This window comes from Ovis canadensis, chromosome 7 (genome assembly GCF_042477335.2).
Source record: "Ovis canadensis isolate MfBH-ARS-UI-01 breed Bighorn chromosome 7, ARS-UI_OviCan_v2, whole genome shotgun sequence".
NCBI lineage: Eukaryota > Metazoa > Chordata > Mammalia > Artiodactyla > Bovidae > Ovis > Ovis canadensis.
In genome coordinates, this window is record NC_091251.1 from 67,380,527 (window position 1) to 67,404,738 (window position 24,212).

A 24,212-nucleotide genomic window follows, 5' to 3' on the forward strand; every position below is an offset into this window, starting at 1 on the left:
GACCTTTGGACATAAAGCTACTAATGGATTATATTCTGAGAACCTCCTTTGGAAAATGCTGTCTTGGGGACACTCCAGGGACAGTTTCACATTGTGTCCCCAAATTCTTACAGGGAAGGAGTTTGCAAGGTGTTTTGACGCCTCTATTTTTCAACTTTCAGTTTTCTTAAATGAACTTTTAGTTTTAGAATGGTTTTAGATTTTGAATAAATTGCAAGGGAATTATAGAAATCTCCTAGAGCCTACAACCAGTGTCTCCTATTGGCAACATCATACATGAACTATGATACATTTGTCACCACAAAGAAACCACATGGTTTTACTACTATTAACTCCACAGATTTTTTTTTTAAATTTCATTCAGTTCAGTTCAGTTCAATTGCTCAGTCATGTCCGACTCTTTGCAACCCCATGAATCGCAGCACGCCAGGCCTCCCTGTCCATCACCAACTCCCGGAGTTCACTCAAACTCATGTCCATCGAGTCGGTGATGTCATCCAGCCATCTCATCCTCTGTCATCCCCTTCTCCTCCTGCCCCCAATCCCTCCCAGCATCAGAGTCTTTTCCAATGAGTCAACTCTTCGCATGAGGTGGCCAAAGTACTGGAGTTTCAGCTTTAGCATCAGTCCTTCCAAAGAACACCCAGGACTGATCTCCTTCAGAATGGACTGGCTGGATCTCCTTGCAGTCCAAGGGACTCACAAGAGTCTTCTCCAACACCAAAGTTCAAAAGCATCAATTCTTCTGCACTCAGCTTTCTTCACAGTCCAACTCTCATATCCATACATGACTACTGGAAAAATCATAGCCTTGAGTAGATGGACCTTTGTTGGCAAAGTAATGTTTTTCTCTAATGTCCTTTTTCTACATCCGATCTAGGATGCCATTTAGTCTTTATGTCTCTTTCATCTGTCTGTGACAATTTCTCAGACTTTCCTTCTTTTTGATGACCTTGATAGTTTGGAGGAAGGTGCTTTTTAATAGCAAAAGAGCACAGGGAAGTATAATGAAACCAAAACTCTTCTGGAGAGAAAGGAGTTGAAAAAAGTTTGAAAGGGCAGAAAAATGCAAGAAAATAAAGAGGAGACAGTTTATTGACTGTTCAGTTTTACAATATAAACCTTGACTATATATTAATTTTGTCAAATATACATATGGAAAAGAATGCATATCACAGTTTTAAAATTTACATCATTCAAATATATCAAATTATATCATTTTCTCCTAAACTACTGCCTGGTGTGGTTCAAAAGGAAAAAAGGCAAATATCAAGCCAAAAGACAAAACTAGATAAAATGTAGGAGTAAGAAAGACAAAAGTGACTGAGATCATCAGCAGGAAGGAGTTTGAAGGTTACAAGTGCTAAAAGATTGTTCATCAGTATAACAGCCCTTTGACTTGAGTGGGTATCTGTTGAAACACTATCTTTTGTTCTCTTCCTCTTTCTTCTCATAAAGGATAGTTTTGAAGGTAGGAAACATGATGTCTCTTAGAAGGCTTATCTCTCTGTATCCTGCACTTATGGCTCTTAGTGACAATATTTTTTCCTTCCCTAAACCAAGAAATTACATTTTCCCTTAAACTTGCCATACTGAAGGAAACCCATATGTAAGACTAGAGAGGCGGTCATCTGTTGGGTCCAGATTCTGTGACCATAATCAATGGTCACAGAAGCCATGGTGAGCATGAACAAAGAGATCATGACATGACCTGAGCCAGTGGCCAGGGTAGAATTTCTTAGGGCATGCAGTGGAATGAGATCTGGTGTGGATCACAGTTGTTTGTTTGTTTGTTTTTATGAGCAAGTCTTGAAAGACATACACATCATTTCTATGCAAACGTGACCAGCCTGAACTTAGTCAAATGGCCACATCTAGCTGTAAGAGAAGTTGGAAAACGTAGGCTCTAGCTGGGTGGCCGTATGCTCAATTAATATTGTATTACCATGGCAGAAAGCAAAAACAGATACTGTGAAACAGCTTTGTACATAGCAAAACAGTTTGCCCATTCTGCTTTCCCCCTTTGTAGTTAACAGAAGCCCAAAATTGTTTAAGGGTGCAATGTGACTAGCTGATGCCTGCTTTGCAGCCTCCATTGCAGTTAGGAGATGCCATATAGCACAGTTTTGGTCAGTGAGCACAGAAACAGAAGTTATCTGAAAGTTTTAAGTAAAGCTTTTACTTCATTGATAAAGGAGGGTAGGCACAGCTTGTGCTGCCTTTCCTAATTCTTGCCTGGAATAAAGATATGATAGTGGGAACTGCTGCTATTAAATTATGTTTGAAGGAAAGGACAAAATAATGGCAGGAATAATATACCCTGACATTAAAGGCCTGCTAGACCCATATTGACAGTAACTACCTTTGGACTTGTGGCACGTAAGAGAATGTCCCCACTCCCTTTTTAAGCTTTAGCTAGTTAGAATTTCTGTTTCTTGTAGCTTATTACATTATGATACTGAGGATAAGTGGCCAGAACCAAGGAAATCCTGAAAGCAAATAAGCAGACAACTCAGCTGAGAAAGGATCATGTAAGAAGATTTGCCTGATACAGATTGATATCATGCACAGAGAGGGTAAATTCAAAGAACAAAAAAGAAGAAAAAAAATAGGCTAACATATCTGTTAGCAGATGTAAATACTCTATCTGAGAACTTATAGATAGGGTAGTAAAGACCCTAAATATGATTATGGGCTGTTAAGAAAATGCAGACAGAATGTGTAAATTCCTCAGAACATAAATGTGAGAGTAAAGAATAGAAGTAAACAGCAATCTTATATATAAAGGGACTGAAACAGAGCCACACATATGACTAGAAAACTATTAATATAACTTCTAAATGAGAAGTTGATAAAAAATGAATATAATTGCAAAAATCATGAACTACAAAATGAAACTTCCATTAAATACCTGTAGTTAGCTGAAATGCTTATTATAATAATCTAGGAAAATCAGTTTAATATTTATCTTTGGTATTCTGAGTTGTTTTTATAAATAACATCTTTGCTTCTAAACTCACATTTTAAAACACCAGATTCAGGTAACATTTGTCATAGGTCTGAATTGTAGTTTAGTGGTTATAAACCTGGATTTAGGCATTAGAATTTCTGAGTTTGACTCCTGGCTTGATAATTTACTCTTTGTAGTTAGTGAGTAAACTACTACCCTTTCTGCGCTTCAACATAATTATCTGAAGAATTATGATGACAGTAGTAATCAACCTTAGGCTTCCCTGGTGACTCAGGAGTAAAGAATCCACTTGCAATGCAGGAGACACAGGAGACGCAGGTTCAGTCCCTGGGTCAAGAAGATCCCCTGGAGGGGGGCATGACAACCCACTCCAATATTCTTGCCTGGAGAATACAATGGACAGAGTAGCCTGGTGGGCTATAGTCCATAAAGCCACAAAGAGTCAGACACAACTAAAGCGATTGAGCATGCACACATTATTAGCTGTGTGATCTTGGATAAGTTATTTTACTTCTTTGAATCTTATTTTATTTATGATCTATAACATGGGAGCAAAAATAATATGTACATACTTCACAGGACTATTCAATCATTAAAAGAAATATCATTCTGTTGAAATGTTCTATCTGGTCAGGAAGACTGTCAAAATGTATACCATGAATTCAAAAAGAATTATCGCAGCTGTGTCATAAGAATGGCATAATGCCTCAGTAGTCATGACTCTGAGAAGGCTCCCTCAGCAACTCAGCAGTCCTTCAGAAGCCACAGCAGAGTGGCAGAGGACACAGCCAAACTCTCTTGGAGACCACAAACTGCCCTCCTTATCTGAAATGCAGGTTCAGCCATGATCTTCCTTCCCTCCAGGGGTGAAATTCTGAGGGAAGCAAACATATCTGTAAGTGGCCTTTCTAGCATTTGATTTAAAAATCTCTTATTATATTTTCATTACACATTATACACAGAGTCAAGCAGAGAAACAACTTACCCACTTCATCTAATCTTCCTCTGCCAATCTCCTTTTTCCTCATCTTCACTTCCTTTGCTGTCCCTAACCCATGTCTCCTCCTCCCAGTAACCCTGGTCTGATAGACCTGTAAAGCATCAGATTAGTATGTAGAATTTCTGGGTTCTGGACTTGGCTTTGCTATGTCCAACCAACATGTATCTGAACAAGTCATTGCACTGCTTGGAATTTTAGTTTTCTCACCTTCTAAGTTGTGATATTTGATCTTTGTGCCTGTTCCTGGCACCGAGTTCTAAACCTCTGCAACTTCTTCAGTGCTAAGAGTGAGAAAAGCGTTTTTGATATTCATCATGAGTCCCTTTCACTATACCTGAGTTTATGTCAATTAAGTGACACTTGGAGGGTGGAGACTGGTTGCCAGAGAAACCAACCACTGAAAAGAGTTAAAACTTTCAGTCCTACCACCAGACCTCTGGGGAGGAGAGACAAGCTGAAATTGACATTGTTCACCAATGGCCATCAACCACATCTGGGTAATAAAGCCTCCATTAAAATCCTTAAATGATAGGATCTGAAGAGTTTTCAGGTTGGTGAATGTATCAGGATGCTGTAGAAAACAGCATGCTTGAAGAAGGCTTAGAAGTTCTAAGAACCTTCCCACATACCTTGCTCTATGCATTTCTTCCATCTGGTTGTTTCCAGGTTGTATCCTTTATCATAAACCAGTTATTATAACTGAAGAGCTTTCTTAAGTTGCATCGTTTTAGCAAGTTATTAAGGAAGGGGTCATGGAAACCCCTGATTTAAAGCTGGTATATCAGAAGCACAGAGGATAGCCTGGGACACGAAACTGGCATGTAGAATGGGGCAGTCTTCTGGGACTGAGATCTTAAAACTGTGGGATTTGCACTAACTTCATATAGCTAGTGTCAGAATTGCTTACCTATACATTTGGTGTCAGAAGTGTTGAGAGTAGAATAAATAGGAATTTACCTGGAAAAATGAAGATACTGATACCAAATTCATTGGCTAAAATGTGAGTAGATATTTGCAAATTCCATAAATTAAAAGACTTTATATACTTCATCCATTTACTTGTTCACTTATTAATTCATTCATTCACCTTTAACGCTTTTAAACACCAGTTATAGGGAAGGTCTAATTATTATTAATATTCTTACTGGTCTCTACCTACTTTGGCTAGTGAAAAAGGTAAACTCTGATCCACAAGTCATAAAAGAAAAAAAATCCAGAGCCGAGGAGGTGAGAACTAAGAAGTTCTTGGTGAAGGGATTTGTTCCCATGGGTCTGTGGTCCTTTTGCACCGTTTGGTTTTCAAAACTCTCCTGGGCTCCATCCCCTCATGCCATTTTGACAATGGCACTACAGAAGCCCAAATCTCTCTGCCAGAGCTACCACTAATCAATCTCCCACAGCCTTGTTATCAAGGCTTCAGGGGCCTGGGCTCTCGTGAATTACTTGTCAGAGTAATTAATCTTCTCTGTCCCGAAGCCCTTATATGTGGCCAACTGCCACCAAAGCCAAGAGCGATGGTGCAGATTAGTTGTTTAAGTGCAGCCTGGAAGCTGCCTTCTGAGTGAAGTGGTGCTAATCAAACCCTGAACCCTCACCATAATGGGTCTCTCACAGAAGCAAGTGGCTAATTATGGTCTGGCACTATTTTGGAATTTGGTGATTAACTCCCTCAGGTTGATTAGTTCTTAACATAGAAACATCTGTTTATTGAGGGGAAGCCCATTTATTAAGAATTCTCTCTTGATCCTGGGTCTTTTTATATTAATTGAGTCATAAGAAGATTACGTGAAGTTAAATAAAGAATCCCCAACCGTTAAGCAAATTGACATTTTTCAACAGCAATTGTTATTTTTATCATTACTGATGAAAACTCAGATACAAGGAATAAAAAGAATATAGCAAAAAAATTTTATATTACAAACAAGCATATTTCTACTAACAAAGTTTCAGATATTAATTTTATCTTTTTAAAATTAGAATATAAATGAAATGGTTTTACTTAAATATGATTTTTTCCTATTTTAACACATTTCATATAATTTAACTACCTCTGTGGCTGATAACATCTATGGTAAAGGTACTAATTACATAGAAGCACTTCATTATGACCTGAACAGAGGCCAAGACTTTAGATGGGGTCATTGTTTCAATTCTTGTGAAAGTTCCATTAACATTTTTTCCTATACCAAATTTACTACTCTTAAATTTCAAAAATCAAAAGAAATGAAGAAACAAGTGGCATGAGATAAGAAAAAATAATATGCCTGGCAAGCAAACATTTTTACAACAGCTATCATCTAATTTTAAATGTGTCCACTGGTCAGTTTTTAATATATTTATTTATTTGGGGCAAGTTTATTGACCAAATTCAGCAGAATCATTGTCATTGAATGCTCTAAATTTAGGGTGCATCTCTTTCTCTGTGTGTACATTAATGCATGAGAAGAGTTTTGTTTTCTAAACTCTGCCCTAATCATCCACTATTCAGTAATTATCCAATATTTAAAAAATATTAGAAATACAAAGAACCCCCCAGAAAAAGCAAGGTAAAACACATCACTGCAGTCTGATCAAAGTCCAGCTTCATAAGGTTTAAGCTGCTAAAACTGAAGGGAAAAGATAAGTGTAACAGGAACCCTGCTCTTTCATCTAGATCAGGAAAGAAAAATCTTGAAACAATGTGACAGAAAATTCCTAAAAATGGTCATTTCAGGCAACTTACAATAAAAAATGATAATTTATATTTAGTTGTGTTTTCTAAGTTCCAGGCACTTTATGGATATTTATTTCATCTTCCTGAGCAGCCTATAACATAGAAACTTTTATTCTTACCATTTTAGAGCTGAGAGTACTAAGGTCTACAGATGTTAAAGCAACTTGTCCACAACCATTTCTAGAAAATGGGAAAAGCAAGATACAAATCCATCACTCTAATTAAAGAGACTGTATTATTAGCTACCACATTGCTTGCCTCTTTCCTAGTTTTAGAGATTCAAAGATCACTGAAAATTAATACAAAATTCCATGCAAAAATTATGAAGCAGAATCTATCTCTATGGGTTGATACTGCTCTTAGTTGCAGTAATATTTGAAAACTTTTTCCAAGTAAACTCTCAGGCTTGCATTTTAAATATATATTAAAAAAGAGAGACATATATCCTTTGTGACTAATTAAAGATGACTTAGAATGACCTTGAAGTGTTTTATTCAGTTGATGGGGAGATGAAGATGTTGAGCTAAAATCATAAGACACTGGTTTCACTGGACATGTTATTATTGTTACACTTGAAAACACAGTCTTCATCATGTGAGATGAATAATTTTACCAGAATGTTACCAGTCAAATAGGATATATCTTATTTCCTCAATTCCAAGATGTATTTTTTTCTCAATTTAATACTGCTGATTTGGCAGTTTATTTTATAATTACCGTGCTTAGACGCTTCAGTTGTGTCAGACTCTTTGATGACCCCACTGACTGCAGGCTGCCAGGCTCCTCTGTCCATGGGGTTCTCCAGGCAAGAATACCGGAGTGGGTTGCCATGCCCTCCTCCAGGCGATTTTTCCAACCCAGGGATTGAACCTGCATCTCTTATGTCTTCTGCATTGGCAGGTGCATTCTTTACGACTAGTGTTCTTTACGACTAGTGCGTTCTTTACGACTAGTTCTTTACATTCTTCACCAATGCCTAGCATTAATTTAGGTTTTTCTCCAAAAGCTGTTAATAACCTACTGGCAAGTTTGCAATCCAGGAAATATTGTTTTTAGCTCTTGCTCTCAGAATGTCATCTTTAACATTAACTCAAGCAAAAATTAGCCAGTGTAGATGTATTACCTAGTGTCAGATAGTCATGAAATATAATCTGTGAATCTGAATAAAATAAACATATTAACCACCAATCTGAGGGCAGGAGAAAACCTCTCAGAAAATATAAAAAAAAATCTTTATAACCAGTTTACACGTTAAGAGATAAAAGCTACTGCAACAAACCATATATCTACGTCACATTACAGAACTGACTACAAATACTCAGAATTGCCTACTTCACTATAAGCTTTGATTATCTGAGCTGTACTTGGACAGCTATTCGTTTGTAAGATGGGTATATAATATTATAGACAATAACCTGCAAATTACATATAAGTGCAATATAACACTGTATAATCCACTAACATTCCTAAGATTCCAAAGTATTTGCACTGATTGTAGTGTATTCTACAAAGCAAACACATTTCTTACATGATCACAGGTACTGCCAAGTACAGTAGATTTAAAACTAAAATGGCTTACTAGTGTCTAAATAATCTCCTAGGAAACTGTTTAGTCTAGACCATTATCTTGATAGTTTATAATTAGGTTCAATAATAAAGCTTGTTTTGCTGACCTAGGTCAGATCAGCATGTCCACAGCATCTGGGCTCAGTGACCTTGCTTTGAGAGGGTATTGTTAGAAAATCCATTATTATCATCACATACACTTCAGAGAAGTGGCTGTTTTGTGAATTGATGGTGTGATGTTGCCACTTTAGATAAAAGAGTCCATGAATTATTGACTTAATGAGTTAATGTTGCTTGATTTCACAACAAAGTCTTTATAGTCTCCATGCTATTTACTGAACACACAATCACAGCATATGAAGGAAAGCACAGGTAATAGGCTGTGCTATGCACTTATGAGCCACAAGAAATCTGAAAAAGGCATAACTTCACAGAAGTGTCACTGGCGAAGGCATGGCACCTTGGTCAACAGTCTCAGGCCAATTCATGGAGAGTCACTTGAGATGACTTGCTTCACATTATTTTTGCCCTATGGACACAGAGCAGTTAACTGCTTTTCCTCTTCCCCAGAGTTTGTTCTGGGTCTTGGGTGAAGCCTTGGGATCAGTGCTGTGTAATCACCCATTGTGTGGAATGGTTGTTGGTGGGTGGAAGTTCAAAGAAAGCCCACAGAGAAAGCCCACTGCAGGGAACATGCAGTGCCCTGATGCTCACCATGAAAAAACAGAAGCATAATCTTCTGATGTGATGGCGGTTTTCTTCAGAGTATGCCAAACATGGGGGGAGATTGTAAAAACCCAGGCACATAGCAGTTAACAGGTTTTCCAGAGAAACTGATGAGTACTCAGACATATCAATTCGGCAGACTGTTTCTAAGTTTGGTTTTGGTATCATTCATCAATGCCTATTTATTTATTTTTGGCTGCCCTAGATCTTTTCTGTTTTGCATGGGCTTTCTCTATCTAGTTGTGGCGAGAGGAGGCTACTCTCTAGTTGTGGTGTGTGGGCTTCTCATTGAAGTGGCTTCTCTTGTTGCAGCACAGGCTCAGGATTTTTGCCCACGAGCTCTAGAGCACAGGCTCCGTAGTTGCAGCACAAGGGCTTAGTTGCTCTGCAGCATGCGGAATCCTCCTGGACCACAGATCAAACACGTGTCCTGTGAATTAGCAGAGGACACTCCTTTCCACTGAACCAGGGAAGGCCCATCTATGCTTACTTTATTACAAGAGATGTATACATGGTATTTCATTCAATCATCCCAACAAACTTACAAAGTAAGTGTAATTTTTTTTCCCATTTTACAGATGTAAAAACTGAAAGCCTGAGAGAGGAAATAGCAGCTACAGAACTAGCTGGAGAGGTCAAGATTCAGAGCAGGGTCTAGCTGCCCCCCATGCCTGTTGAAATGCTCACTCCACTGTAGGTGGAGTGTGTACTATGGCCTCCTGACTGTCCCTCTTTCTGTGCTTTTCATCTATATGCTGTTTATCAACCTATAAATCTCTTAGCTGTGGGGTCTCATTTGTAAATACCTCCTGCTATCTTCTAAGCCAAGTTAAAAGCCCACAATATGCAAGATTTTAGTTCCATCCTGACTTTTCATCCTCACTGCTCTCCATCCCTATTCAAATATCTTTAATCTCAGCCTCCTGGCATACCCTTTGCTTTTTAATTATCAAGACCTTGACCTTTCCTTCCTATCTCTGTTGAAATCTGGTCTATTTTTCAAAACGTTTTTTTGTGGTTTTACTTACATAAAGACTTTTCAGATTCCCCCACCTCCATTAAAAATATTTCTTCTTCCCTTTTTCAAATTCCATAACACTTTGCTTATTTTTGCTTCTTTCAGGGTATTTAATTGCAGTCTGATTTGTGATAATTATGTGCAGGTCTGACTAGCTTCCTCTTGTGAGAACAGAGAGCCCTTTGAGGGCAGGAACCATGTCATAATTGTCACTGTATCTCCAGCATTTAGCATCATTTTTAGAATGTGGAATACTCAATGTTTATCAGATGAATAATTAGGTAAATAAATTGTCCTGAAAAAACGGCCAGGTGAAATAAACTAAGTCATGGTTCAAAGGTACTTCACGGAATTTCTTGATGAAGACTACTGTGAAAAAGTAGAGAAAGTTCTTGCCCATTTGTCTCTTGTCTCAGCTAACCATTTTGTTTGCATGTTATCATTCAGGTATAGGATGGGATAAAATTGACTGATATGCAACAGGTCCTCTGTCCCATGTCACTCACCCAATGTCCTCCACCTGCAAGGAACTTTAGACAAACTGGGGAAAATCCCTGCTCCATCTTTGGCAAGTTACTTCAGCACCATAGATCAGTTTCCTCATCTGTATAATGGGAGTATAATGTTGTCTATTATTGTTTACCACATTTATAAACATATTTTATGTCCCTATTTGTGATTTTCATTCACACCTTTCATTCACATATAATGCACTACTTGTCAACAAGCTCATCTTATGTTTCGCTACAATCTGCCCACTTTCAATGTTATCCATTATTCCAAGATCTATCTGTTGAAAAGTTCAGAACAAGTTCAATCCCTCTTCTACATAACAGTTATTCAGTGACAATAATTCCCATTGGAGATACACATATATAGTTTGTCTCGGGCATAGGAATGCCAATAGGCGCTTGGAACCACAGCAGGAAACCATTTGGGGAACTTAAGGATGAAGAAGCCCAAGTCATGTCTCCATTCCTGACTAGATATCTTCTGTTGTGAGAGTGAATGTGATATTACAGAAGGAAGATAGATTTTTAAGTCAGATGTTACTGGACTCTGTTCCTGACTCTACTGCCGCATGTGGAGCAAGTCACTTAACTTTCCTGAGCCTCATATTAACCCTACCTTCAAGGGCTGTTTGTAGATTGACAAATATTAATAGAGGCAAAGAATCCAACACATGGAAGATATTCTAAGTATAGTCATTCCTGTTATCCTCCAGTTTCCTATAACCCCTTTTCCTTTAAAAAAAAAAAAAAGTGACCAGGGTTCCAACTGAAAGAAAGCAGTAACAGTAACTGTTTTGCTCTAGACTCCAATACTGTTCTCCTTTCTGCTTCTCTGCACCACAAAACCACTTGGGGTGGGTGTCGGACTTGCTTTTCTACTTCCTGCCTCCCTACCTTGCCCCACATCTCCTGCAGTCTACGTGTGTCTCTTACCCCTGTTGGGGTACTTATAGCCCTAAAGGCACATCACAACCTCAAAATCTTTACACCTGCCGAGGTGTGGGTGCTAAATTTAGTGCTCAGCTTCAGTATTAACCTCACCCTAGTGTCTCATTCTGGTCAGCTTTTCAGTTGTCTTCTTAAAATACCTATTTCAGTTGTGCTGTTTGAAGTGTGTTCTAATCTTAAGTTTCTTAAAATGCCTTTTGAAAGAGAGCAAGGAAGAAATCCTAGGTACGAAGGTCACCAAGACCTATGGCTTTTTCTTAGCTCTTGGCTCAGTTCTTCTCTGATTTTTGAGGCTGTTAGTCCTGTCAACTAGAAACATCATCCTTGGCCCTGTCTCCCTCACCTCTCTGTCTGTCTGCACCTCCTCTGTAGCCTCCTTTTCTCGCCCCCAAACAGACACATTTTCTAGCACTTGTTCTGTCCTCTCTTCCCTCTTCTCTCTCCCATTGGAGGACCCAATCACTGCTGTGGCTTCATCTTAGACTACAGAGTCAATGATCCCAAATCTGGGGGTCAGTCTAGACCCAAGCCAGTCTAGACCAGCATTGCCAGTAGCTTTATCAACAATTCTTCTTGGAATTGCTGTGGATATCCCAGGCTCAAGAAATCTAACTTGAAATAAAACTGACTTGCTTTTACTGCTCTCCTCCATCCTCATTTTTGTTAATGACATCATTAGATCCCTATTCCCCTATGCTTGGAACTCAGAGCTTTCTTATGTTCCTTGCTGTCCTTTACCACACAATCCATCAATCACTAAACCCTGTCACATTGGCCTCCTTAGTGTCCCACATTCATCCCCTTGTTTCTATCCCTACTGCCACGGTCCTAGCTCAGGTCCTTGTTAGTGCTTTCCTGGACCATTATCATATCTCCCAGTTGGCCAGTCCAGTATAGTTTTCACACCGTGCCAGACTCATCTCCTTGAAATACCTCTATGGTCATGTCACTCCCTCTTCTGATACCTCTGATATCTCCTCAGTGCCTACAGAACAATGGTCATATGTCTTGGCCTGCCAGTCAAGACCCTCTAACATTTGAGCCCAGCACGCATCTTTCTTATTCCTCTTCATTGCCTTTGCCTTCCAGTCCCACAGTCGTCCTTGTCTTTTCTCTCTCCCTTGCATTCCCTTCCCACCTCTTTGTCAAAGAGTAACCTAGCTTTCAAAGGCTTCCCCACTTAAGAAGTCTTTCCCAGTCTTTCTGGCCAGAACTCACCTTCCTTCTGTATTTTGCTAACACAGGTTATTATTCGATATAGATCATAGAAGGAACTTATTTTTTTTAATATTCTTATATGCTGAACTAAGTGCTTTATATGTTTGTCCTTTTAAACTTTCACAGTAGTTCTATAAAATGGGTTTTTACGGATGTAAAACTGAGGATCATACAGATGAATTAATGTGGCCAAGGTCATGTAGGCAGTGAGAAACAGTTTGTCTTCACAACTCATGCCTGGTACTCTTTTCACTATAGCAAATCATTTCATCTTTCTGAGGACAAAGAGCCACAGAAATCTAAAGGAACTGATATGACCATTTAACAGTGACAAAGCAGCTCTGACTTTGGTCTGTCCTAGTCCTAGTTTTTTACTTGGCTTTTCTCCTTTCAGACCCTCTTCTGATATTTGGTTACCATTGCCTTTTAAAAGTTTCATTATTATGCATAATGTATTCATTGAAGGGCAGCATTTCCTGTAATTTATGTCTCTTCGTTTTACTACTCAGCAATTCCTCAGTATTTAACCTCATAAATTTTAGTTATTGTCCTATATTTACACATCGCATCTGCCGGAGAAGTCTGTGCAATTTAATACTGTGTGGAATCCGAAGAGGTATTTAGTAAGAGGGCGAGCCCATGGCTTATGCCTCTCCTAACAAAGTCAGATTGCTCATAAGCAAAAGCAAATAATCACACCTTTTCTCCCTCTCTTGTATTTACCTTATGATTCCCTTGATTTTCTGAAATCATCCCCAGCCCGTTCCTGGGAGCATGAGCTGCTGGCCTCCAAGTTCCTTTGTGGCTGCAGTGCATTTTGCATGCTGTACCTCTTCATCAGTCTGCTGGACCGCCAGTTTCTCCCCCTCTGAAAAAGCCAAACAGTACTAAAACCCCACCTCATCTGGCTCTCGGCTCCCTTTGTTCCTCTTAGATTGTTCTGCCATTGCCCTGAGGCCAAGAGATCTTTGGGGCAGTGGCCCTGTTTGGTGTTTGGCACAGTTTCATTTACTGAACATCTCTATGTACATTTATGATGCCATATAACTAATAATAAAAACAGGACAGCCCAGGGCATCGTTTTTTATTGTCAGCACCACAGCAGCGGTGGGGGATGGGAAGGTGAAGGACAGAGTGCAATAAGGTTCAGGACTTGTCAATAGAGGCTGGCCCTTGCTGAGCTCAGTCTGCTCAGCCATATTCCTTTCCAAAGGGGTGCAGTAATGATCCGAGCCTTGTCCAGACCCTTTCACAGAGCCACAGTAGAACAGACTAGGACAGAGGATTCTGTGTGCTGTTGGGGAGCTGCCTGGGTTGTGTACCCCACTATTTTTCAAGTAGCAGGTTTGCCCATCTCTAGGCGTGTGCAAGATGGACGACAGCAGAGCTCACACTGTTCATCACTGCCTGTTGCTAAATTGATGCGGCTCTCCTTGGACGCCATCAGCTGTGCAGTAATCCATATTGATGGCCGGGCTTTAGAGCAGCCGTTTGTATGCTCTGCATCCCTCTGTGACTGTCTGCTCTTTGCGGACGTGGCCTGGGTGGTATATGCCCCCAAATCCTCTGACTCAGACTTCAGAAAGGCTGGAAAAGGTTTTTAGAGGCAAAAAATTTATCCCAGGAAGGCATTCACAGGAGGCAGCATAAAATAATGGAAAAAGCCCTGACTCTGAAATTAAGCAGCCTGACTTCATGTTTCAGGGGTCTGCCCTTTTCTATCTGTGGGGCCTTGGGTAAATCACTCAGCCTCTCTGGGCCTCAGTTTTCCTTTCTGCAAGCAGGGAAAAAAAGCTAAATTTCTACTTCAAGATTATTTTTAAAATCCTATATAATTTATGTGCTGAAAAGTCCTAAATAAGAGGTCATTAGTACTGGTACTAACGGAGAAGGCAGTGGCACCCCACTCCAGTACTCTTGCCTGGAAAATCCCATGGACAGAGGAGCCTGGAAGGCTGCAGTCCATGGGGTTGCTGAGGGTCAGACACGACTGAGCAACTTCACTTTCATGCATTGGAGAAGGAAATGGCAACCAACTCCAATGTTCTTCCCTGGAGAATCCCAGGGATGGGGAGCCTGGTGGGCTGCCGTCTACGGGGTCGCACAGAGTCGGACAGGACTGAAGTGACTTAGCAGCAGCAGCAGTACTGGTACTATAGTCAAATATTTTTTAAAGGAAAGAAAGGTACAGAAGGGAATCTCTATGCTATATATATTAGTATAAAGGTATAGAAACGCAAATATAAATGTTAAAACCTGTACTAAATAGTAAGGGAGAAATAAACTGTTAATTTTCATTCTAGATAATTCCTGCTATTGTAGATGCCCTGGATGACCTGGAATACTTGGCATAGTTCTGTCACAAGTGTAATTATTGGCAGTATACACTTCAGAAAGAACAAGTGAACCCTCTCTAAGCAGAAAATAAAAATCAATGATGATTTTTACAACTATCAGAGTGTGTGGTTTGTAAACAGTTAAAGAAGCTTCTTCTGTGGGGATCCATGGATAAAACCTGGAGAGCACAAGAGTGGGAAGTAGAAGAAAAACAGGTTCTGTCCATCTTACTGGTACTGACCATGGTAACATGGGGTTAGCTGGAAGCAGCCTCTGAATCTGCCAGATCCAAAAAGAACTAGGTCTAGTTTACAAAACGTGTGTCAGTTCAAAACAGATTTATTTTGGTGGGATATTTTGTCAAGGTGCCCCAGCAAAGACAAACTCAATACGCAAAGGAAAGTGGACTGTCTGGGATGAGGGCCAGCTTGCATCCTCTTCTGAAATTTCTTTAATGATCTCAGCTGTTTACATCCCACATGCTGTTTGTGAAGGGACTGATTCCCATCATCCTTTAAAAGGATCTCTTTGCTCTATGTAAGCCCTCATCAGCACACTGTGCATGCTATTTTAGGGGTTATTACAGATGAGTTAACCTTTATCTCTGAGCTGCACATGCTAAATGCTGCATAGGGCCCCGCAGAGGAAAGAGGTCAATTCCCCTTGCATGTTCTAAGGTCCTACCAGACATTTTCAGAAACAGAAGGTTAATAAAGAAGATTGAGATGGAGATGGTCTGTCTGCTCTAGGAAAATATTTTCTTTTATTCAACAAGGAATATGTCCTATAGTACTCTTTTGACTTGCCAATCTGCTAATTTTAACAAAATAGTTGGGCAAGCAAAGTGTAACAGCTGTCCAGTTACAGTTTCTCTGTAACTGAGAAATCCATGTAGCCTGTAAAAATGATAAGACTGTAAGGAGGTGTTTCCATAACTGCGGGCAAAGGGAGGGGAGGCAGCGGCTTCAGATTAGCTTTTGCCTCTCCTCTGTTGATTTTGACTCATTTTTGTGTATCAGGAGGTGTGTCTACTCACTGACCCCCAAACCCAGTATTTCAGGTTTTCTTCCCTCATTAGTAGGAAAGAAGGGGATCCGGGCAGACACTCAACAGCCATTTATTTTGTTCTTCAAGTGCCGCCCTCTTTGTAAATGAAAGAGGCCAATCAATAGGGCAGTAAGGAAGGAGGACAAGTAGCTGGGAGGGCCCCACTGCGTGGTAAGGTCTAGTTACAGCCCTGGTCCTGTGTATACAATATCCCAGAGGTGTGACTCATTAACACTCTGGGGAGGAAACCCAGCAATTTTTTTTTTTTAATTAGCTCTCTATTAAACAGAACAGTGAGTATTTTCAGGCTTTCATCTGTAGATTAAAATGAACATATCCGTTTAACATCTGGAGTTATTGAAATCAGAACTGGTATGCAGCAGCCCTCTCCTACGAGGCAGGGCTGTGGAGGGGGAAGTCACAGACTAGGAGTCAGGCAGATCGAAGTTCCAATCCAGCCTTTGCCTCTTCAGCTCTGCCTAACTGTACAGTCACTTGACTTCTCTGTCCTTCAGTTTCCTCATCTGCACACTGGGATGAGAACAGACTCAGGGCATGTTGAGAGAATGACAAAGAACTGTTCATGTTAAAAACACAGACACAAATAGCAAGTGCTCAAAAATGTGAGCTCTTGTTAGTGTTATTTTATGGAAAGTGATCCATTAGAAGTTAGCAGAGAGGAAACAGACCACTCTAGGAGAACCGATAAGGCCTCTTGATTCTCCAGGAAAGAATACTGGAGTGGGTTGCCATTCCTCTCTCCAGGGGATCTTTCCCACCCAGGGATCGAATCCAAGTCTCTTACATTACAGGCGGATTCTTTACTATCTGAGCCACCAGGGAAACTCCAGACCTTTCTTAGCATTTCCATTAAATGCATTTTATGGAGAATCCCAAGAACAGAGGAGCCTGGTGGGTTACAGTCCATGGGGTCATAGAGAGTTGGACATGACTGAGTGACTAAGCACCGGCACTAAGAGAGGTTAAGTGACTTTCCCAGAGTGACATGCTGAGTTAGTAGACTGAGTCCTTTTTCTCTTTCACTCTATTTATATAATTTTCCAGAACTCTTTATAAATGAGCATATAAATATTAAGAAGGAATTAAATGGTCTTTCAAGCAACTACAGGAATATTTAAATATCTTTTTTTTTTTTTTTTAAGTACAGTATATAGTCTGTGGGAGATATGGCCAAGAACCTGCTAGAATTCTCCCCTAACACTCAAGCTTATATTCCACACTTAGGTCTCTACATTTTATCCTTTGGCCAGGCTGCAGCCTCAGAATTCCCTGGCTTTTTCCATAGTGATCTCTATTGCCTTTACATCCCATGAAATGGCTTTGGGTTTTAATGAAAGTGACACATTCTGCCACATATCCCAGGTTGCCTATGTATAAGAGCCCTGTAGGTCACCCATAGAAACCTTGGTAGACTTTCAGTACTGGATTTCATTTCCCAGCAGAATATCCACACAACAGTGATTATTCTGGGAAAAAAAAAAAAAAACCTTCAGCCAGCAATATCCAGATAGGAGCTGTGTACCTGAAGGAGGGATGTCATTTATAGACCTACTCTTGGTAATGACAAAATCGCACAATTACCTCCTGCTGCCCCTTCATTGCTTGCAACCTCTAAAAGGTGTAGATTCTTTTGGAGGTCTCAGCCCAGGGTTCTCTCTATAACATAATGTTATACACAAAAACTGCAATGGAAACACAAACTAAATACACCTTGAATCTGTTTTATCATAATTACTATTTATAACATCATTTGTAAGACAAATCTTTCCAGAAATATATGATACAACTTCCAATGTGGTAAGGAGGCAGTATTATGTACTGTAATAAAAAACACTATGGGCGTGGGGACCTAAGAGATAAGGATTCAAACCGCTTCTGCCACTGACCAACTGAGTCCCCAGGCAAATGATTTAACATCACCAAGTTTAAGTTCCTTGATACTTACTTTACATTCTTATGTGAGTTTTAGAGGTTTATCTGTTACACACTAAATCTAAATTGGATGTTAAATAAATGCCAGTGATAATTTAACTCAAGCCTTTCTATTGGGATAAAATTCTAATGAAAAATATCTATTCTTGATATTTTTGATTGCCAAAATAACTGGCAATATGGAAATACTTTGGATAATCCATTTCAGACTCAGGAAATGAGGTACCAACTCAAAGTTTTTTATTTATGTATTAACAGGTTAAAGACATAAAAAGGGGTTGCTAATAGCTAGATATTCAAATACAATAAATCTGACTTTCCCATCTTCCTTGGATTTTAAAATGTAAATGATAGATTTTGTTTTATTACTATTATTTCACTAGAAATTACACGGGTCAAATTATTGCAAACTTTAACTCTGCATATTAAGATATGCTCCATAATTGCATTTGCATATGGCTCCCAATTATAGCTGCAAGTACACAAAAAGAAATACTGTTTTCCTTCCAACCTTGTATCTAGCAATAACACACCTTTGTTCTTCCTAGGTCCCTTTCCTCCCCATCAGTACCAGATCCCAGAGACCAGGCCCTGACCACTGAAAACTGTGGAATTGACTCTGCACACCAAGACTTGGCTGCAGGACCCTTGTGCAGATGAAGATGTCAAAAGGCAATCTCCAGTGAGAATGACAGTGTGATTAACCAGAATGAGGCCTAAGTCAGAAGTAGCACGGACCACTGGGAAATTAAGGCACCAATTTTCACCGTCAAGATCAGCTGTGATAGGGCGGTATATCCTAGCAACAGCAGAAGTCTTAACCTTGCCATCACAGCAAAAACTAATTTTGTAGTGTTATCCATTTATATCTTTTAATCCAAAAAGTCTTTAAACAGAAAGTAAATACACATTCCTTTTCCTAGATCTGCCTTTTGCCTCTAATTGAGAAACCTTAATTCAAGTGAATTGAAAGGTTACTGAGTCTTAACACAAATTTCATTAGCTTTCATTCTTGGTGCAACTGTGTGAAACCTCATCGGAAGGATGGAGAGGGATGGTAATAGTTAACGTTAATAGTATTTATGAAGAAAATTATATTTAAAATCACCCTAGTGTATCTTAAACCAAACATACAATATTTATTATCCATCTGAACAGTGTTATAGCATGTCCCTTTATTATGTTGATTCAGATTTATCATAAGGTAATACTCATCTCTTAAAATATAACTTCACATAAAGGAGTAACCAATAAGGATGGAGGTTTTTTTTGTCTCTTGATACTAGTGCTTTAAAGTGACTTGACTGATATATTTATATTTATAAAACTAAGCAGCATAGGCCATTCACTGCCAGATCTGTTTTCAAGATAAGATAAATCAGTGATTTTTGATACACTATATCAACCTGTCAGAACAAGCAGTTTCTCTTTTGGAAAAAAAAAAGCAAAAATAAAATTGCTCTTCAGTGAGCCTGATTCCCCAATTCAAGGTAAAATCCTGCTAGAAGCCAAAATTATTCTGCATGCCCCTCTATTTCTGGTTGCTGCTGCTGCTGCTGCTAAGTCACTTCAGTTGTGTCCGACTCTGTGAGACCCCACAGATGGCAGCCCACCAGGCTCCCCCATCCCTGGGATTCTCCAGGTAAGAACACTGGAGTGGGTTGCCATTTCCTTTTCCATTTCACTTCATGAAAGTGAAAAGTGAAAGTGAAGTTGCTCAGTCATGTCCGACTTAGCGACCCCATGGACTGCGGCCTACCAGGCTCCTCTGTCCATGGGATTTTCTAGGCAAGAGTACTGGAGTGGGGTGCCATTGCCTTCTCCGCTATTTCTGGTTAGGAGACCCCTATTCCAATTTTTAAGACACTGAGAAATCCCTCCCTTTAGCAATCTGTTTTGCTTTCAAAGCAGGGCCCAGTGCTCACCTGAGAGGTAAGCCTTGAGTAGTAAGGAGAAAGGCAAGGGAAAAGAGAGCACCCACAGCTAAAGATGAAAGAGAAAAACCTGGACCAAGTAGAATCATGGACTCCAAGGAAGAAGATAGTTTTAAGAAAGAGCTGGTGGGGAACTGTGTTGAATGCAGCCTAGGTCTTCTAAGCCAAATGGACTAGGAAGGGAGATGGATTTGGAGGTCATGACTGATCTTGGGAGATCTCTTTTTGTGGCTGGATAAAGGCAAAGTGCAGGGATTAAGGAATGAAAAGACTGGTGGCAAAAGAAAAGAACCACCCTAGTTCATCGAAGTATTTAACACTTCCCATAAGAAAGAACAGGGATCCTTCCATGGTGTTTTCACAGGATGTTAGAAAGCTAACCAATTGTCTGTCCAGTGGACCTAGCAGAATCCCTAATTCAGGAGAAGAGTAAGGCCTTATATTAAGGGATGAAAAATCCTTCCTATCCCAGAAATTCGTTCTTGGGATAGAACGATAGTTAGTCTAAACTCCTATGCCAATTCCCTAGGATGGGCGAAAAGACTGGCAGGAAAATCCTAAAGCAGCAACAGAATAAAGAATTCATTTACATGTTTCTCTCAAATCCAGGTAAAGGATTAGATTCAGTTAAAGCATGGCATTGAGTACAGGAGAAGGCTTCACCCAGTGTGTGGGTATCTGAGGCAAGTATTTTATTGGCAAGAGGTGACATGGATTTTGCACACTGGTAGCTTTTATCCTCTCTGGACTTTGGGGCACATATTCGCCTTGGTGAGGACTAAGGGGCTTGTTCTGATCTCTCTAGAATGCCTTGGGATTATATACAGGAATGTCAGTGCAAGATTGCTGGTGTCTCCCACTCAGTGATACTGCTGTGGTCATTGCTGTTATGTGTATGAAGCTGCATCTTGAAACTGGACCAGAGGTCCTCTTGCTTTCAGACACCCATGATGTCAGCCTGTCACTGTACCGACTGTGCATAGATCTCATGTCTGAGGATCAACTTTAGCATTTCTCAGGCTGTCTATGCTGCTTCTGAGCTGCTCTTGCTAAAAATAAGCTGTACTTCTTCAGTCTGCTGCCTGCCAAATTGGACTGGCAGCTGCCCTGGTCTCCCCTTCCACAGCTTCCTGCCAGTGTTCAGAGCTTCATATCACCATACGTTCGGCACAAAATACATTTTTTCTCCTTGTCCCACTCAGAACCTGTCAATCACTCACCTTACTTTCACCTTCTTTCCTCCTCTCTCACAGAGGCAGTTTGGGTATTGTGTAACTTCAAACAAGTCACTTAATCTCTCTTGTTCAGACCAGTCTTTAAGGACAAATGCACAGCAAGTGGCAGTTGGCACTCTACACATTGCAATGGTTGTCACATTAAAAGAAAAACAAAGACTTCACTCCCACTTACAACATGAAATGTCTGTGGCTCTTACTAATCCTCTCAATGATTTTGCAATCAAGTTTGGTTGTATTTTGACTCATACCTTGGAAAGTTTCCAACAAGGAAGGGAAACATCAGCCCATATCAAAAGAATGGCCAGTTTGATGCAAAGTCATGTGTGAGCACCAAGAAGATGCTGTTAATTGATTTGTCAGTGCCCCTAAGTGTGAACAGGTGTGATGAAGTGTAAAGAAGTATGTGATGTGGAGGTGGCAGAACTGTCACACTGAGAGGACTTTGACTGTTAGAGGAAATGACTCCTCAACTACTCTCTATCTTCCTATCCAAACACCTGTCCCAAAACATCCCATCTGGGCAACTTCAGGGACCTTAGGACATGTATAAACTGGCATGTCCCATCTTAAGGCACACCTGAGTAAGCGGGTCATATGTGACTACACTGAGACTTGGAGGTGTTTTTTCCTAGAGGAAAGGTATTATCTCTTACCTGTAGTTAGGAAAGGACAAAGATCATTTCTAGGAGTAGGACTTTCTTAACTGAAAAAGTACATCCAAACCAAAATCCATTTTTAAATTAAGAAACCTTTGGTCAGTTATAAAACATCATCACTAAATGTAACCATAAATGAACAAGCATTTGTTCAGGGAGTAATAAGAACATGTCCTCAAAGGAAAGGAGGAAAAGTTGCGTAAATGTTTGAGCAAGTTGCCCATCACCCCTTACACTTTTCCAGATGTCTCTGGTTACTCACAGGCTAACCTCCTCCTCCCTCCTAACCGATAAAAGCTAAGCAAGTCAGAATATCATCAGCCTGGTCCTGTATACTATGACTTTTGCAACTGGAAAAATATCTGTGTCTCAGAGTGGAAATGCCAGATCCTCTACCCCAATGCCTCCCACACTAGTTTGTGGACTAGTTGTGGACTAGTTTGTGACTGGGACTTTGACTGGCTGGGGTTCTTCTGCATTTCTCCAAGGCACTGATGCTTCATGGGAGTGGGAATTGGTGGATCTCCAGGTGCAAAGGCTAAGAATTTGACTTGCAAGGTGCTTTTCAGAAATCAACACCTATGGATATAGAAAGTAGGGGAAGAAGTAGATTGGACAGATGGAAAAACAGAACTGTGATATAGGTTAGAGGTCAGACAAAGCCTTGGCCAACCCAGTAGGGAACTGTGGAGTGGAAATGGCCCATCAGTGTTGTCACAGGGTGATCAGTTTGTCCTGACCTGCACAAGACTTTGCTGTTTTTCAGTGTTATAAAAGTCCACGTTCAGGGAGCCCATGACTGCTCATCAGTTATGTGGCCTTGGGCAAGTGAACCTCTAAAACCTCTTTCCTATCTTGTGAAGTTCTGTAAAGATTCAACAAGATGATATGTTTGTCTTACTGGCACAGAGTAGGTTCTTGGTAGGGATGAGGCAACATTACCTTTGGTGGAAAGCCTCCCAGCTTAGTAAATTCAAGAGAAAACTGCCTCAAGCAGCCCCTACTCTGGTTAGCCTCCTGCCTCCTCACACTGGCCCTTAATCCCCTTTTTAAAGATGCCCTCTCACCTTTACCTGCTTCCTGGATAGTTTCCATGTTTGTGCAATAAGATGAAAGCAACAACACTTGACAACCAAGAATTCTGAAATACTCAGTGGCAGCTAAAAGAAAATGGCTTTTACTCAGGGGCTGTCTGCTCTTGTGAAAATCTGAGAGTCAAAGAGGGCCTGCAAGGCACTGACAGTCTGTGTTCACAGAGGTCCCTGCAATTCTGAACTGTGAGCAAGCAAAGGGTAGTGCTGACTGTGCTCGAAAAAGTGCAGTGGAAGGCAAACAAATAAATGATTCAAGGTTTTGGAAGAAAGACTTTTGAAGAAAGCTTGACCTTAACCTCTGGAGCTTAGAGCAAAGCTCTACTGAGTAAAGGTGGGTTGCAGTGGTAAATTGGTCTGGACAAAACACATAGAGAGTCATTAAGAGAAGAGGAAACCTTCCTCATCTTGGGGCAGGGACTGCTGATAAGACATGTCTTTAAAGGGCAGTCTGCTGGGAGGAATTGGGCTAAATTCAAGGACAAAAGCAATCCTCATTAGGGCCAAAAAGCCAGGGGCTATGATATGGAGGCCAGCTTACCAGCCTGCTTCACATGCTACTTGCCTATGGCTGGTTGTTACCATTGGATATAGTAGGGTATTAATGAGGCCAAGGGCAGGATTGCTGCACAGAGCAGCTAGCTTTATACTTTTCTACTGCTGTGGATTGCACCCTAAGCTAGACCATGCAGTTCACACACATGAGTTTACTTGTCGCCCATGTCACCTCAAGTTTGCTCTCTGGAGATTTCACTGAATCCTTAGCAAATTTGGAGATATGATTTTTTTTTTTCTTTTAAGTTTCAAACTGTGGTCTAGTCTAGTAGTAAGACATTAATTCCTTCACACCTTTATTCATTCTGTCAGTCAACAAACATCTGGATGCTTCCTCCGTGGAGGTTTTGGGCTAGGTGCCCTGGATGCAGTGGTCAACAAGGGAAAGGAACATCTATCATTGAAGAAACCAGAAATTCAACACAGAGAGAAACAGAGTGGGTACCAGGCTGATGTGAATGCAAGCGCCAAGATAACAACTGACAGTTATGCAGTAGTCCCAGGAAAAAAAAAAAAAAAGATCACTAATTAGGAAAAAAAGAAATCTGTAGAAAAAGACCTGCAAGAAAAATAAAATCAAAATAAGCTACTAAATGTTTGAGAAACTAATGGTCCATTGATGGATGAATAACAAAGTATTACTTTATTAAAAAATAGTATACTGTTGAGATGTCCAAAACTTTGAAAGTACAGAAGTAAGATTTTCAATTCTATTCTTAAATTTGGGGA

The 24,212-nt window shown here is 40.2% G+C and overlaps 1 long non-coding RNA gene across 1 annotated transcript in view; it reads right to left on the bottom strand.

Annotated features, from left to right (window-relative positions):
- LOC138444169 (uncharacterized) overlaps positions 1 to 21,186 on the bottom strand; it is a 34,802-nt gene extending 13,616 nt beyond the window's left edge. The window contains exon 1 of the long non-coding RNA XR_011258401.1: positions 21,164 to 21,186. This is a non-coding gene — a long non-coding RNA (uncharacterized lncRNA). The remainder of the gene's footprint in view (positions 1 to 21,163) is intronic.
- Between the last annotated feature and the right edge of the window lie 3,026 nt (positions 21,187 to 24,212).